Source organism: Bubalus kerabau, chromosome 4, assembly GCF_029407905.1.
Source record: "Bubalus kerabau isolate K-KA32 ecotype Philippines breed swamp buffalo chromosome 4, PCC_UOA_SB_1v2, whole genome shotgun sequence".
Lineage (NCBI taxonomy): Eukaryota > Metazoa > Chordata > Mammalia > Artiodactyla > Bovidae > Bubalus > Bubalus kerabau.
In genome coordinates, this window is record NC_073627.1 from 93,834,885 (window position 1) to 93,847,723 (window position 12,839).

The 12,839-nt window shown below is 44.0% G+C and overlaps 1 long non-coding RNA gene across 6 annotated transcripts in view; it reads right to left on the reverse strand.

The window, feature by feature from the left end:
- The window catches only part of LOC129649986 (uncharacterized), a 41,641-nt gene that overhangs the window by 7,146 nt on the left and 21,656 nt on the right, over positions 1–12,839 (reverse strand). For 2 of the 6 annotated variants that reach the window (XR_008713511.1, XR_008713510.1), the window contains exon 3: positions 772–863. This is a non-coding gene — a long non-coding RNA (uncharacterized LOC129649986). The other 4 variants (XR_008713509.1, XR_008713507.1, XR_008713508.1 and 1 more) reach the window with 4 other exon arrangements.

Genomic DNA, 12,839 nt, shown 5'->3' on the forward strand with positions numbered 1-12,839 from the left:
CTGATTTATTGAAAGCTCAGCTTTTGCTAGTATTAGATGTACTCGTTGATGTTTTGCAAAGGAGGGATTAGTGAGGATTTTTTCTGACCCAAGAGCTATCTCCCTACAGCGTTGGTTCTTAGAGTCTCTGGTTTGTCGTAAGTTGCCTTTTCCATAGCCAAGTAATGGCCACTGAAAGGACGGGTAGGTGTTTTGATAATCATTCTCTCTTTCCATCTGCCTTTTTGGCCAAGACACACTAACTTGTCTTGTGTCTGCTCTGAGTTTCCTAACTGCCTGCAGAAGAGGATCTATTCATGTCTTTTCCTTCATCATCACATTTACTAAATATATTGGTTGTGCAATGTCTTTCTTATTGATGCACTCTCAATGCCAAACCAGTGCAGGCCAGAGACTCGCATCAGAAATCCATGAATATGAGTATCTGGGGCATCTTTAATAGGGTTCCGACGCTCTCTTTCATTATTCTCTTCATGCACTTCATGCAAACATTGCCTCCACTGCAAGCTTCTCAGAATCTGTCGTAGAAGTCACTAGGGAATCCTACAGTATTTTTCTTATGAAAAGGACATCAGAAATGTTTAAAAATTTCTTGTCTTTTTATGTTTTTTAATGTCTTTTAAAATGTCTTTATGTCTTTTTAAATGTTTAAAAATTTCCTGTCTGCAACAGGAAATCAGGAAGAGCTGATGTGGCTTCAAACGCAATCATGGTTACTTTAACCTTAGTCTCTTTCACCCGCCATATCTTCACCCTGACATCATTACCCACCTGCTCACCAGCCTTCCAGGAGCTCCGTGCAACAGCTTTTACTATCTATTATTTCTTGCCTGGGAATTCCTGTGCCTCTTCTCCTCTTTGCTCTGAAAAGGAAACAGAAAAATAAATTAGGAGAACAGGCTGCAGTCCCACGGGCACATGCAGCTGCCCCTAAGAGGCATTTGGGTGTTAACCCCTCTGAAAGACAAAAGTTGAAAGTGTTAATCACTCAGTTGTGTTTGACTCTTTGTGACCCCATAGACTATAGCATGCCAGGCTCCTCCATCCATGGGATTTTCCAGGCAAGAATACTGGAGTGGGTTGCCATTTCCTTCTCCAGGAAGGGGATCCTGACCAGGGGAGCGTCCTGACCCAGGGATCGAACCCAGGTCTCCTGCCCTACCGGCAAATTCTTTACTATCTGAGCCACCAGGGAAGCAGGGTGGCCAAGATCCTGGTAGTGCTTTGTTTGATTAATTCTAGTAAAAACTGATGCTTATATAAGCCTTAAAGAGGTGGAGCTTCCAAACCTAGGGTCCTACATATAACAGTCGCTCACTACACAGTTGTGGAATCAACTAGATTTTGTACTGATTAGTTCTTTCCTGTTTTAAGAAAAATTATTAAAAAACAAAACAAACCTTCCACAAGGGGTTATCATTATATCCTTAGTGACAATCTCCTGTCAGAGTTACAACATGAGTCACCCTGCCCTAGTAACGTGGTGTTGGGAATTCACAGAGCAGCCTCAGTTTTCCTGGAAACATAACATGAGCACAGCACATCATACCATTATAGCGATAGGAGTATGTCAGTCGCCTAGTCATGTCCAGCTCTTTGTGACCCCATGGACTTGTAGCGTGCCAGACTCCTCTGTCCAAGGAGTTCTCCAGTTAAAAACACTGGAGTGGGTAGCCATTCCCTTCTCCAGGGCATCGTCCCAACCCAGGGATCAAACCTAGATCTGCCGCATTGCAAGCAGCTTCTTCACCATCTGAGCCACCACACCATTACCACTCCCCAGTCCCAGTTCACATACTGTCTCTGACTAACACACACAAGTCTATTTCTCACAAGGATGGGAACATTAGAAAGGAAATGAATCGAGAAATTGCCTCTGGAAACTGAAAGCAAACCAGAGCAATGTATAGTCATGCCTCAAATGTTCATGGATTTGAGAATGCTCATGGATCACTCTGGATAAGGATTCATTGTTTTTGAGACAGCATGATTCCTCAGTGAAATCAGAAAGGCTGTGGTCAGCTCCCACATCTGAAACACACAAGCTGTGTAGCTCAGGCCAGTTAGTTGATTTCACTGAGGGTACTTCCTCACCTATGAAATGAGGGTAACACTCTTCTCCTTTCAGCTGCTATGAGGATTACAAAAAACCTGTTTTGGCAAGGACTGCTGTTGCTGCTGCTGCTGCTGCTAAGGCCCTTCAGTCGTGTCTGACTCTGTGTGACCCCATAGACAGCAGCCCAACAGCTACCCTGTCCCTGGGATTCTCCAGGCAAGAACACTGGAGTGGGTTGCCATTTCCTCCTCCAATGCATGAAAGTGAAAAGTGAAAGTGAAGTAGCTCAGTCATGTCTGGCTCTTAGCAACCCCATGGACTGCAGCCTACCAGGCTCCTTTGCCCATGGGCTTTTCCAGGCAAGAGTACTGGAGTGGGTTGCCATTGCCTTCTAGACCCTCAACAAATATGGTTTTCCCTTTTGGAATGTATGGAATATAATGCAGATTTATCTCAAGATGCTAGATTACATACTTTAACCATCAGCTACTAGACTATGTCTTCACACAGTGAAGTAACTCAGCGGTTACTGCCTTATGTGTGACTCAATTTACTCTTGCGCTAAGCACTCCAGCCCACCTGTGGACCACTCTGAGTGGCTTTACTTTGACACCTGAGAGGTTCTCAAGGGCTGGTGAGGCCAAGTGTGAGGGGGTAGTCCTAGACTCTAGGCTGGTGTTGCATGTCTTTGCCCCACACACCACTTTTCTGCTCCATTGGTATGATCCTAGTTTATTTCCTGCCTTCTCTATCCCTCTGTCCTCCAGCGATACTGTCCATGGCTATCATAGCCTCCCTTCTTTCTAATTTTCTGCTTTCTCATTTTGCTTCCTTTCCTCCAGTCTTCTCAGCCTTTAGTACCACTGTGACTTGGCTGGTATCAACTGCTAACTGCCAAGCAAGAAACAGATGGCACACTCAAATCCAAAGAATTCTAGAAAGGTTTAATGATAGGACTATTTGCAAAGTGTAGGCAGAGTATACCACATGAGAGGTGGTCCAGTCCCCTGGGTCTAAAGACATGGGAGCTGTCACCACCTCCAGGCCCACAGTGGTAGGGGGAGGGAACCTGGAACTTAACTTCTAGAACCTAGAGAATGTCTAAGAGAGAGACTCATAGAGAGAATCAGGGCGATAAATACCTCAGACCTCTCTTCTCCCTCATTCCCACACCCTACAAGAGTTTCCCGTTGGACAGACCCAGTAAAAAGCCAGAGAGCAAGGCTTCCAGGGCCCAGAGAAGGGTGAAGAAGGGTAGAGGGTCTGGAGGAACACAGACACCAGAGAGAACTTGTCTCACTCTGGCTCATGAAGCCAGCACCCACCAGCACTCCAGAGAGCCAGAATCCTGAGTGTGAGGGATGTGGGATAATTGGGGTGTGGCTACCGTTTTGTGCAAACTTGCAGGCTCAATTGTGTTTTTCATCTTTGTGCCATTTCTCCCTTCCTTTAATTTACTACGGCTTGATCTACACTTCATGGAGTTATTTTAAGCACACGCAGGAGATCTTCTTGCCATACACAGGGAACAATCAATGTTCTCACTTAATAATTCAGTCTTTCATTAAATGTCCTAAGTAATTAAATAAAACATGAATAAATTCCACACTGATATTTGCTAAAGTTCTGTTTCTAGAGAATTTTACCTACTGAAAGATATGCTGGGACCATTTATGATAATGAACAGTGAAACAAGAAAATCTCAGAGTGTAGAATCACAGTCCTTCTCATAGTTACCAAATGCTTACTAAGTACTGAATATTTTTTATACATCACCTCAAATACTGAAATAGTCTAATGAAGTTTTAAAGAAACTGAGGCCCAGAGAAGCTCAGTGTCTTCCTCAAGGTCACATTAGGTAGAATCTGACAACAGGTTTTTCTGGCACCAAAGCCAGGCTTTTTCTATGATTTCCCCGACTCTGTCTTTCTAACATTTCTACAGGGAAGCAGGTGATAACAGAAAAAAATACCCTAGTAAGTCAGAGTTATCCATATTTCAAAACACAGGTGCATGTGGTATGCATTAAAAAGAAAGAGAGAGAGCCAAGTGTAAATTTCAGAAGAAGCTGGTGGAAGACCACATCTGAGGAATGTTCTAGAACACTGGGAGTAAGAAGGAGAGAAAACTGGCAGAAAATAAAATTTTCTGCTCTACTCATTCCCTGAGATCCTTTCTCAAAAGAAGTCCAGCCATGGGCCCAAATGTTTATCTCAGTTCTCCAAAGAAGCCCACACTCATTGAAGGTGGCTGTGTCCTAGCCCTGCTACGAATCTCTAAGAGGCCCACTGCTCCTGAAAAGGGCTTTCATATTAGTATTGGGCTCACACTCTTTCCTAATAATTTGTTTCTTTCGTGAGCTCCCTGTTAGCACATTCTGATTGTTTCATATGATCATGAGATATACTCCTTTGTTTTCACATTAGTATTGTAGGTGGTGTGGATTGATTCCAAACCTCTGGATAGTTCTCTAATGTTAGGATAGCCTCATTGGTCAGGGAGGAAACACATTTCGATATATATCCTGATCGCTCCCCCACTCCATCCTAAAGAGCTCCTCCTCCTACATGTCCCTTTCAGAATAGTGGCCTGTCAGTCCCTTTGTGGGCTTCCCACTAGTGGTAAAGAACCCACCTGCCAATGCAGGAGACACAAGAGATGTGGGTTCAATCCCTGGGAAGATCGTCTGGATGAGGGCACAGCAACCCACTCCAGTATTCCTGCCTGGACAATGCTATGGACAGAGGAGCCTGATGGGCTACAGTCCATAGGGTCACAAAGAGTCAGACACAGCTGAAGCAACTCGGCACGCACGCATGCACAGCCCCTTTGTGGTGTCGGTTACCCTTGAGTCCTGCTCCTCCCTCATATCCACAGCAAATCAGTAGTCAAGCCTTGTTGGACCTGGGTTGTGAATCCCTTTCTCCTTCTTCTTCACAGGGATCACCACAGTTAAAGCTCTTATCTACTCTCCTTTGACATCCAATGAGCACTATAGGCTTTTTTCCCTAAACAACTAAACAAATAAACCATTTAAGATAGATTTTCCTAACCACCTCTTCACTCCCTATCCATGTTCTACTGAGCCACTAGAGTTAACTTTGTCATACTTAGATTTGATCATTTCATTTCCTTATTTAACGTACCTTCTAATGTCTGCCAATTGCCTAAGAGAGTATTCCAAGTACTTTAACCTGATACAACAGGGGCTCTGCCCTTCTTTCCCAGTGCTCCCTACAGCCTGCTCTGAACTCTTTATTCATTTGATCCTCCCTACTTTGCTCATAGTGTCCTGTCAACCCACAACACTTACGGCCCTACTTCTTACAGCACCTCTTGTATGAGCCTATCCCTGCTGTTAACCACTACACAATGAAGAGAAGGAATTCATTGGTCCAGATTGGCTTAGCTAGCTACGGCTAGGGGAACAAAGCCACTTTATATATGTGCAGCCAGGGGAGGGGACCGCCCCAAGTTGTCTGCTACATTTCCTATGTTGCTGTGAGAACACAGAGAAGACAGGCTTCCTGATGTGATCGGGTGTGGCAGACAGGACCCACGCATCCCAGAGATCCATCTGCCAACTGGGAGAGGCTGAGGCAGGGGAATCACTTATTACATTGGCTAGCTAACATGGCTTTCATTCACAATCTACAGAGACAAAGTTCTTTACTAGTTCTTTCTGGTTCTTGGTAATTCAACCTTAAATTACCATCCGGACCTTAAAGGAAGGAACACAGGGTGAAAGAGGGGAATGGGGACAAGGCAACATCAGAGAGAAGTGGGTCACAGAAATCAACCCGCTTCTCATGACATTGATCTTTTCTCCTCCTTTCTTCACTGGACTCATCATTAAAATGGAGGTGAGGTCAGAGTAGATTAGAACATTGTGAATGTCCTGTACCGGCAGAGTCTTTTCTTCAGAAGAGGTTTTAGTGGCACTCTAGGAGCACATCTGGCAGACATGGACTGGCTGGTGTACTGTGTGGCCCTTCCTCAGTGGCCTAGGGATCATCAGGGCTGGAGCAAACTGGGAAGTGCTGGAAAAGACCAGTATCAGATGGGTCTGAGCACCAAAGAGGACTGAATCTCAGGCTGATCAGAAGGAGGGGTGATGAGGGAGGGTGCAGGGGGGTTTCAGGCCAAGCCCTGGGGGAGTTTTCTGTATCCACTCTTCATCAAGGAATTCTAACAGAGCAGTTTTTCTTTCACCTTTGCAGGTCCCTGACTTGAGAGGAGAAAATGGCTGTATCATTTGTGGCCTGCGAGTGTTGTGTCTGGTTCCTGTGGTTTGTTTTCCTGCTTTGAAAGCGAAACCATGCGCGGCTCCAAGATGGAAAGCAGACCAGGATTTGTCAGCGCGGCCATTCGTCATGTCCCCCAGAGGGGGCTGTGAACTCCTGCAGCCTTGAGCTCTGCCAGCTCACAGACCACCCACCTTGCAGCGCTCCAAAGGCCACCAGGCAGCATGGGCATGGGGCTCTTCTACCCAGCTGGTCTGAGGCCTCAGCCAGCTCCCACCCACCCTTGGGGATGCAGGCCTGAAATTAACCACAATGATGGACTTTGGACCCGGCAGTCCAGGTCCCTCGCAGGGCGATTCTGAAGTGGGCCCAGGGTCAACTTGCAAAAACGTCCAGCATGGACAGAGCCTCTCAGATCTGCTTCACAGCAGAGCTGGGGAGGAAATCACTTTACTGCTCTGTGAAAAGTCATTTGGCTATGTTTAAGTTGAACTCTTTTGTTTTTTATTGTTCTGCAGAAAGCTAGTTGTAAAATGCTCTGATGTACAGCAAACAGCAAATGTCTACACCTGTCTGGTTGGGGGAGGGTGGGGGGACTAGGGAGGCACTTGGAGGCATCGCTGTAAGAAGAAGTTTCTAATGCAGCTGTCCCAGATAGGTCACCGATGATCAGCAAGTCCATCAGACCCGCCTGGGAACTTAGGAAAGACGCCCTGGTCTGTAGCAGTCCACTCAAATCTTTGGGGCTGGCAGCCTGGAATCCGTATCTATAACAAGTCTCCCCGGTGAATGTTCTGAACTAATTTAAGAACCAGAGCATGGGTCCATGTTGATTGTACAACTCCATATCTGGGGAACATTTCTATGTGTGAGCCCAGGAGGATGCTCTGGTCTCCAGGGAATCAGAGGCAGCTGGGGCTGTTCCCAGAGCTGATCAGTAGGGCCAAAAAGGAGGATCTTATTTGCTTTGCCAGGCTGTGTCAAGTCTGGAGCAAATGAGCATAGCACTGAAGCCTTCTGAATCCATAGAAGTCTGGTATAAATATGCCAGCTCGACCTGGAACAAGAGCATATGGCAGAGTGGGAGTTGACTGTATCTGGGCTCAAGGAGGAGCAGGCTGAGCCCAGAGCCTGTATTTTAAGACTTGGTTCACTCTTGTGTTTGTGTTCATTTTTTGGAGGACTGTCTCACTGTAATTTTAATAAAGGAAAACCTGGAATAGAAAAACATGGAAGCATGTGCTTTCTTACTTTCTCTCATTTAAACCTATTGAACATCTCATCTCATTTGTTGTGGGAGTATGCATCCAAGACCCTGTACAGGCACCCAGGGTTAGACTCCAGGCACTCAGCATCCATCAACAGTGTGGATGGGACTCCCCTTGAAACTGCAGGGACACCAAGCCCCCAGTTTATCCTGACCTTTCAGGGTTTCCCAGAAAGTGCTGAAGTAATCTGCAGTCTCCAGGCTCCCTCCCACTGACCCCAGCCCAAGAACACACTCAGAAGAGGACTGGGCTCCGGGGATGGGCTCGGTTTCCAGCCGTCCTAGACCATGCGGTGCTTTGTCAGCCCCCACACTGGAACGGCGACTCCTGAGTCAGGTTTCCTGACTTCATGACTTCAGCATGTGTGGCCAAAGGGACCCAGCGGCCATGCTCTCCACAACATCTGGCATGCTCTGTCTCTGGGGCTTCGTCTTGCAAATTTTCTAAGGAAAAAAAGAATCTAATTGTCTCATTTCTTTCCCATTGGGTATCAGGGTGAGTTTTGGTGGGAGGAAGGTATGCTGGGGAAAGAAAAACGGCTGTTACTTCTTCTCATGCATTATCTGTCTTTGAAATCCAGTGATGAAAATGTCTGTGGGAGGGAGGAGGGGCTTTGGCAGGAGAACACATTCCAAGACCTGCTGGCCTGGGCTGTCGGCTATCGTATGTTCTTCACAAATGATTTATATTAGCACAGTCAGTGTTCCTGAGGTGGGGGATGACCATCCCTGGCCATGACCAGGTTTCCTTGGAAAAACAAAGAGAAGGAAGAGCTAATGGTACAACTGGTGTGAGGAGAGAAAGAGGAATTAGAGAAAAAGCCCATGATGAAACAGGGATTTTAAAAAAAGAAATAGCTGGAGGGGAAGAGCTAGGAGAAGATTTTCTACTTTACAAGAATTATTTCTATATTCCTGATCATCCTCTTTTACTTGTAAAAGGAAAGGTGTTTTTCTTCATTGTGTTAATACTCCAGAAGTACTTCACTGTATCAGACATTTGAGAACTGTTGATTTAGGAGTTTCTCTTTATGATAGAGTAGATAAACTCTTAGCCAATATTTGAAATTCATTCAGATTTAGTAAAGATTCAGGGAGGTGGTGGTGGTTTAGCCACTAAGCCATGTCCGACTCTTTTGCGAGCCCATGGACTGTAGCCCACCAGGCTCCTCTGTCCATGGGATTCTCCAGGCAAGAATACTGGAGTGGGTTGCCATTTCCTTCTCCAGGGGATCTTCCGAACCCAGGGATCTAACCTAGGTCTCCTGCATTGGCAGGCAGATTCTTTACCAACTGAGCCACTAGGAAAGCCCCAATTGTAATGATTCATATGAAAGTTTTTAAAATTACTGTCACTGGTTAGTGAAGTTGTTTGCTTTGTGGACAGAGACAAAGGTTAAAATGAAGCTATCATTGGTTTTCTTCTTTTGTCTTTTTTGTTTCCCTACTTTTTTGCTAAAAGAACAATTTTTAAGAGGATAAAGGCTACCAAATTCATTCATATTTGTGATCATCATGGAGCCTCAGACTTGCACATTCTCATATAGTAACTGTTTTTCACGTGGTAAGGACTGAAAAAATGGTCTTTAAAATGGATACAGGCAATGTCCTTGGTTGTCAGCTGATAACTCAGCATCGGCACCACCTCCTGCTACACTCTCCTCTGTGTCACAGGGCGGGGAGAGCCTGGAAACACATTTCTTAGAAGTCTTCCCCTCTGTGGTTGTGGCTTAGGGTCTCTTCTCAGAGGCCCTTGCACAAAGTTTGGAAGCCAGAGTTTTCCAGAAAGATTTCCAGGCAGACACATCAGCAGATATGGGGGTTTCCAGGAGAGCTCTGGAGAGTCACCTGCTCCTGGAGACTTGAAGTTCAGTGACTTCTGGGGAAACTTTCCAGAGTGACCCACTCCAGTGCTGCCAGCAGCTGAGATCAGCACTGGGAGTTTCCCTGACCTTAGCTCCCCAGCCCTTCCAACAGTTTTGCTTGTCTCTAATTCTCTGAACTGAAGTAATTACTGCTTATAATACTTAGACTGGCTTTTTTTTTTTTTTTTTTGACCACTCTGAAAGGCATATAGGGTCTTAGTTCCCCAACTTAGACTCCAACCCAAGCCCTGCTGCATTGGAAGCAGAAAGCCCTAACCACTGAGCCTCCAGGGAATTCCCTAGAGTGGCTTCTATCTCTCTGAACAAGCTCTGAAAAATGCAGTAAGCCATTGGGATAGGATGAAATCACTTTGGGAGGGAGTGTAGATCAAGAAGAGGACAAAGAAGCACATAAGCTATGTCCTTCCTTCCTCTGCCTCGCACCGACAGGCTGCCTTCCAGCTCAGCGGGCTCATTCCCAGTCTCAAAGACCCCTTCTGATGCTCATCAGAGTTAAGAAAAAATGGTTCCCAGCCTCCAAAAATATTTCTTCCCCATTTTAAAGAAACAGCCTTTACTTTAAGTATCCTGTTATACAGATTGCAGATGTTAATAGCACAACTTCTAGAACATATTGATTCAGGTTTAAAAGGAACCACCTGTGTCCAACATTAACTCAATGGAATAGTCTGTAAGAGCAGAGTAACTGGAGAGAAAAACAATGTTTCGGTCTCTTTAGTTTATCACTAGTTTCAGCAAAATCAACTGTTTGCTTCAGAATACAGTCTCTGTAAACCAGAAAACTGAGATCACTAAAGGGAGGTGCTGAGTACCGCCAGCATATACGGACACTCAAAAAATTCACTGAATGAGTTTTTGAAATCACAGAGAGAACTCCAGGAGATGTGACAATCAGGACAAAAATAGTAGAAAGAGCACTAAAAATTTTAAACTCTTCCATGAAGGAGCTAACAACTCAAATCCTTTTAAAACCTGAAATCAACACAATATTGTAAAGCAATTAGCCTTCAAATAAATATAAATAAAGTGTGAAAGTGTTAGTCATTCAGACATGTCCAGCTCTTTATGACCCCATGTACTGTAGCAAACCAAGCTCCTCAGTCCATAGAATTTTCCAGGCAAGAATACTAGAGTGGGTTGCCATTAAAATAAATAAATTTGATTTTAAAAAACCCTGAAGCTAAAGAGGTTCTATCCCCAGGGAATCTGAATTTCTGGATCTCTAAGAAAGAAAGGAATGTGAAGCTCTATCTTTCTAGAATCACTTCTAAGAAGTACTTAACAACACAGAAATTATTTAACTGGCACACCAGCCAGAGCACCCAAATAAACAGCTCTATTTTCCAACTAAGGAAATTATTTAAAATCTCCTTGGGATATCTCAGAAAATTAATGTCAAAAACAACACAGGCGGCTCTTACCTTCTGAGATGGTGCATACACACACACACACACACACACACACACACACAAGAACAACACAGACAATAATTTGGAATGACCTCAGAGTACTCTTTCAACCTTTGTTTCTTCCTGTGGCAAAACCGTGCTGGAATTTAGAAGCTCTGAGTTTGAATCTCAGGACTGGCCAGTTTTTAACTGAGTGGCCCTGGGAAAAATCACTTTGCTCTGATTTGATTTTCTTCAACTATAAAACAGTGATGATGGCATGTACGCATGTACCTTTCAGACCCCCATGATTACTGTGAGGATAAAACGATGAGTGTGAAATGTCTTAGAAAACAGAAATATTCTCAGCGTACAACCCATAAGTAAAATCTTGTATTCTTGTTTATGGTAAGACTATTCAATTGCTCAGATTTTAAGCTAAAACTCTTTTAATGACAAAAACCCTTGATAACTGATTCCTAAGGCATAAGAGTAGACAGTGATTTTATTCTACTAACAAACAGCAAATCTGCAACCACACAGCACTGCCGTTATACACACGTACTTACAAATAGGGAAGTCCAGAGCAAAGTTGTTATGGCAACAGCTGGACTGTGAGTATGAGATTGGAGTGGACCATGTCCTCACTAATAAATGTCAGCTTGATTGGAATTACTTACTAAAGTACAGCTTAGACAAAGCCAAAAAGGAAAACCAAAGCTTTCTTGATAAAATGGAATCCCAAAGCATAAATAAAAGATTCCACCTGAGAAGAATGATTTATTATCTCTCACTCAAGAAAAGGACGCTCAGTCCATTCTATATGACCACATCTCTTAAGTTGTTTGCTACTGGTTTATAAAAAGCTCAGGCATGTGTGTCCATAAGGAGACATACAAAAGCACATGCACGCACACACACACACACACACACTACACAAATATATAAGTTCAACTAAAAGAAAAACTAGAGGTTATTGGTTACTTGAAATGAAACTAGGTATATCTTTGCCCTAAAAAAGCAAATTATCCCACCTTTAGGTCAGAAACACTAATAAAATTTACATCAGCCAAAGAGAGTTTGGTATTCAGGAAACCTGAGACATTAAAGTGAGGCTGTCACAAAAGAAAAGAGACTGAACGTCTGAAACTTAAAAACCCATCGTACCTAGCATGAAGACATGAGTGAATTTATTCTGCCTCAAACCAACTTGGACCGTATATAATTCACTTCCTTATAAGCTATTTGATTAGAAACGCTAGAAATAATCATGTTACCACATAAAATCCTTCTTTCTCCAAGCTCTCCAAGCTACCAGAGATATGACACACTGGAAAGAGTATGTACATTTATGTTAGGAAGATACCAGGTACCTTTCCTAAGAGCAGGCATCTTGGAATGGACGGTCACAATGAACTTTTTCTTTTTTTTAAGTCATGCATGAACTAAATGTCTCCCTTCTTCAACATAATTTATACAGCTTTATAAAATGAACATCAGATTTTTAAAGGTTTTTAAGGTTCTTATACTTATGTTTCATTTATAAGGCATGATCAAACATGATCATCACCACGCTATACATGCTACACACTAAATCGCTTCAGTCGTGTCCAACTCTTTGTGAACCTATGGACTGTAGCCCACCAGGCTCCTCTATCCATGGGATTCTCTAGGCAAGAATACTGGAGTGGGTTGCCATGGCCCCCTCCAGGGGATCTTCCTGACCCAGGGATCAAACCTGTGTCTCTTATGTTTCCTGCATTGGTAGACAGGTTCTTTACCACTAGCACCACTTGGGAAGCTTAGAATAATTGGGATAAGACACTGGATCAATGGAGACATTTATTTGAGGGTTCAGTGAGCATCTCTGTCATGTTAAAAAAGCTAATCCATAAGAAACAAATATTTCAATTGCACTACACAAACAAAGCTGAAAGCTGGGTTTCCCCTGGATCCAAGCCCACCTCAGGAATTCTACCAAACCTGCAAGAACATAAG